Below are 5,411 nucleotides of genomic sequence, written 5' to 3'. Positions count from 1 at the left end.
CAGACCTCACTGATGGGTCCAGCGGGGAGTAATTTTTTTTCTGAGGAGGCGGAGGCAGCGTCGGCCACCCGCTTTGAGACCATCTACGCCTGTTTGGCGGCGATGGAGGCCATTAACGCTGAGGCGGAGCGGAAGCGCCCCTACTATAGGGCCAGGGCGGAGGCGTTTTTTCGGGAGAGGGCGTCCGCTCAATCTGCTCCTGACGCGGCGGTGACCGCTCTCTCTGCTCCTGACGCGGCGGTGACCGCTCTCTCTGTTCCTGACGCGGCGGTGACCGCTCTCTCTGTGCCGGACGCGGCGGTGACCGCTCTCTCTGTGCCGGACGCGGCGGTGACCGCTCTCTCTGCTCCTGACGCGGCGGTGACCGCTCTCTCTGCTCCCGACGCGGCGGTGACCGCTCTCTCTGCTCCGGACGCGGCGGTGACCGCTCTCTCTGCTCCGGACGCGGCGGTGACCGCTCTCTCTGCTCCGGACGCGGCGGTGACCGCTGAAGTTCCTCTGGCGGCGAGGCCAGCTCACGTTCCACTGGCGGCGAGGCCAGCTCACGTTCCTCTGGCGGCGGTGTCCGCTCACGTCCCTCCGCTGCACGGGCCTGGCCCGCCATCCCTCCCCCTTATGCACCTTCCACCGTTCCTCCTCCCTCCAGAAATTTTGTTTTGGGAACGTCTGGTAGCCGTTCCCTAGAGAGGGGGTACTGTCATGATCGGGGCTGTGGGTTTTCCCTCAGCCACCTGAGGTCGCTGTTTGCACTGCACTCTGATTCATCACGTCTGTTTTGTCATTACCACTGATTCACACACAGCTGTTCACAATCTGGACTCTGTATAAGAACACTCACACTTCATTCCGTTTTCAGGTCTGCATTGTCTTATGTCTCCTGTTTTGTCTGTTCACTCTGCGTTCCTGAATTCCTGGCTCAAGATCATGTTCCCTGTTTAGTTTATTTAGTGTTTCAGTTTGTTACATTTGTGCCGTGTTGGCCTTTTGTTTTGTTTATTTTCTGTTAATAAAATACTTACCTGCATCTGGACCCAGACCTCCTTGGCTGTAACGTGACAACAGATCCGCGCTCAAGCACACAATATGCTGAAAATTGCCACAAAGATAAATAAATAACACTGAATGTGTCGGGCCGGAAAGAGTAAAGCTTATTTAAATTATATATTAGCCTAATAAACTAGTGTATTCTGAGTCAGCGTAACAAATCCTTTTTGGATGCGCCTTTAGAGAGAAATTTATCTTTACAGATTACATAATGAGAGAGTTTTTGTTTTCTATTTGTTTTATTTCGTTAAGTAATGTAAAACTATTTTATACGTTTTGTTAAGTGCACACAAATAAAAGTACGCTACACCCTTTACAGTACCGAATGATACTACTCTTACCTTTGTGAACAAAAATGACAGATCATTTTAAATTGCTTCCACTGAAAAAAATGCACTGGCGCCCATGTCCTGCGTCTTTAGCTTCCACTCTCTGCATAAACTATTGGATATGCGCCTAATACCGCACATTTATATAGGTTTAACGTTTAAACTAACATTGTTTTATACTTTTATAACTATAAAACTATAAACTATTTTATATCTATAGATTTTAGGCAAATCATGATGATTTGAGTAGGCAAACTGATCAAACAGACAGTCTACCGCTGGGCGCTGTTCGTTAAAAATAATAAAAATACAATAAAAACAACTTATATTTACGAACAAATATGCTCAATGTTTTTTCTATATTAACCTAATTAAAAATAAAACGAAACTAATTATAATCAATTTGCCATTACATACCAAACTTAAGTATTTTGATTTTAAAATCTGGCTCAGGACGCGCGACATCAGTGGTAGACCGGCTCCAGAATTAAATCCCTGAGGCTGCTTTCACATTTATATTTTTGCCCCGTACATTACTTTGATATCACTGTGTTAGTCACTGCTATTTCGAGAATGAATCCAGCATAAATATTCAGATGTAATTCCCTAAACATGGCAGCGTGTATGTATGTGTCCGAAAAAAGACAGTTTAATACAAATTCTGAATGGACTGTAGTCTGGAAAGTGTAGGCTACAATACGCGGTCCCTTTATTATCATCATCACTAAAAGCATTGAATTTATAGAGATCTCACAAAATTCCGTTATAATAATCAATAAAGCTTTCTAAACTACACAATGAGTCTTGTATTTATCGCGCCATCCCCCCTCCTACCCCCTAATGTCGCCTGTGGGTATAAGTTTAGAGCACCCTCATTAATTTAGGAAGCACCCTCAGTGATTAAGTTCTGGAACCGGGCCTGCTCACTGCACTTTTCGGGTCGGCGGTACCAGCGCGATCCCTTACTTTGTGATTACAGAGGAATGAAATATAAATGTCTGCTTTATTTTATGTACTTCCACAATAACAACAAAACGTTACAAATTGCCTTTGTAAAAATACAGGGTGCGCTCTCGCAATTTATGTCTCTCTATGCAGCTTGAAAGGTCTACTTCAATAAAAGAATCGAAAACAAAATTGTGTTTACTTAATTCGTATAAATCCAACAATAGGTAGTGTACAGTCTTTCCCGTGTGAGTTCATTATCTGTAACCTACCATTGTGCTTACACACAGAGACAGCGCAGCATATTAGTAGGCTATAATCCAGATGAAAAACCGGATTCGTGGCTTGATTCAGCTAAAAATAAAATTTAATAATATATAATAAATAATGTATAATTTGTATATAATCATAAGTATCAAGGCCGCCCAGGCATGTTAAATTAATATTCAAGCAATAAGCTCATGTGTTTTACCCACGAACAAAAATATGAAGAATTAAGCTTTTCGTTTTTCCGTTTCTCAAACAAAATGAAATAATAATAATAATAGGCTACTCAAATTGTTATTATGCTTATTATTATTATTATTATTATTATTATTATTATTATATCATTATTATTATTATTATTATTATGATTATTATTATTATTAGGCGTATTATTATTTTTATTATAAAAATCTTTTTGATTGATTTAACAGCAAATCGAAATATGAGCAGAAATAAATAAATAGAATTCATAATAAGGAAAATATAATAATAGGCCTAATAATAATAATAATAATAATAATAATAATAATAATAGCTTATTATTATTATTATTATTATTATTATTATTATTATTTCGTTTTGTTTGAGAAACAGAAAAACGAAATTAAGCTAGATTTGTTTGTATTTTTGTATTTGTATTTATTCTGCATGATGCGATAGACATGAAGACAGGTTGAGTTAAAAAAGTGACTTTTCATTGCCGCCCACATATAATTATTAAAGCATAAGCTCTCTTTTTACCCACAGACAAAAATACTAAACTGATTTTTTTTTTTCATTGATTTTGTCCATTTTTGAAAAGGAACGAAATTATTATTATCATAATGCAGCCAAACCGTTTGTCATTTCTATTTTATTTCTTTATGATCGTATTTCAATTTTCTGTAAAATCAAACTTTCATCCAAATAATATTCCAAGCTCAGAGTCGATTATTCAGAAATAACAGTTTTGATCTGATCATCTTAAATCCTCTGGGTCTGAGGGCAGATTGGAGATTAATCCTAATAAACATGCCGCTACAATTGAAACCAATACATTAAAATTATTAAAACAGTTTATTTCTATATATAGCTAGTGTATTCTAACTCCAGCAGCGTGCATCCTCCTTTATGTCAGGACTGTGGAAAAGGCAGCGTGGACAAACGCTTTGCATAATACACAATAACATAATCATATCATCTATAACAGGAACGTCAGATCGTATGACATATTATGTCGTTATTACGAGAAAAAGATGTCGTTTTAACGAGAAAATTATGTCGTTTTAACGAGAAAAGATCTCGTTATTACGAGAAAAGATGTCGTTTTAACGAGAAAATTATGTCGTTTTTACGAGAAAAGATGTCGTTTTAACGAGAAAAGATGTCGTTTTTACGAGAAAAGATCTCGTTATAACGACATAGCTGAGTGGGAAAAAAAATAAGTGTGTGGCAGCAATGCGTCACCGTACTCTAACCCTGCAAAAGTAGTAAGGACATCATTAAAATAGTCCATGTGGCATCGGTGCAGTGTATACTTGCTATATTATTCTATTTGCTGCTATTATTAAAGGGATAGTTCACACAAAAATTCAATTTCTAAAAATTACTCTTATGGAACATTAATGATGTGTTTGTGTTACTTTTGTAAATTCTCGTCGAAGACTGACAAGGAAGAGAAGAAATTGTTGAATAAAGTCATTACTTTAGTTTTCTTTGTGCACATGAAGTATTCTTATAGCTTCATAACTTTACAGGTTGAACCACTGATGTCACGTGGACTATTTTAATGATGTCCTTACTATGTCCTTTCTGCACCTTGAATGTATCTGTTGTGTTGCTGTCTATATATGCATGGTCAGAAAGCTCTCACATTTCACTTATCATTATTAGACCTGCACTGAAACATTGAAAAACATGCTTTTGGCTTTGGTTAATATTTGGAAATAGATCAAATGTATTACTTAACAAATTCTAGTTCTTTAACTATTTTTCTTCACTTGTCTTTTTCATTATTCCTTTTAATTGCCTTTTTTTTTTTTTTTTTACAGGAAAAACATGTGTCTGCAACCTTATACTGAAATGTCAATGGCTGATCTGTGCTCACAATTTAAAGGGATAGTGCACATAAAAATGGAAATTGTTATCATTCTGTTGACATACTGTACTCATGTCAATATGCAAGGTATTAAAATACCAGAGCTCCAAAAATGGCAATGACTAGATAAATCAAAAACAGAAACCTGTATGGCTTTCTTTCTTCTGAGGAACAGAAAAGAAGATAGTTTGCAGAATGTTCTGTTGCCTCTAGTTCATACAATATAAGTAAATAGGGAATGTAAAGTGTATAAAAATAGTGCTATATTTCAAGTCACCTGAAGTCAGGTGTGTTCACATCATTTCTAAATTACCATAATTATGAAATTTGAAATGTAAAAATAATTAATGTTCTAGTAACACTTGTAATCACTTGACATTTTTAAACTTTTAAACTTGAAAATTCTAAATGTATCTATTCTAAAAACTCTCTGTAGAGTTGCGAGAATATCTAATGTCCCACTAAGTAAACTATTAAAAGTTTATCAATAATGCATTTGCATATTAACTGCTACTTGTACTTTTTTCTGTTTATTTATGGAGATTAATTTGGCCATTATTACTATTTTCATGGAAATGCATAATTCTGGGAATTTTTTTGTAATATGCCGTATGAATTCCATTTTTGGTCATTTTAAGGATTCTGTAGCCTCTAAAATGTCACCCAGTAGGGGTTGTTATTTACTGGACAGCTTACAGGGAGCTACAGCAGTCTGCAAACATTTCGCTCTGCCCAGCAATTCTAATAAC

The sequence above is a fragment of the Garra rufa genome, chromosome 17 (genome assembly GCF_049309525.1).
Source record: "Garra rufa chromosome 17, GarRuf1.0, whole genome shotgun sequence".
In the NCBI taxonomy this organism is placed as follows: Eukaryota; Metazoa; Chordata; class Actinopteri; order Cypriniformes; family Cyprinidae; genus Garra; species Garra rufa.
Note: the sequence above shows the minus strand (reverse complement) of the source record.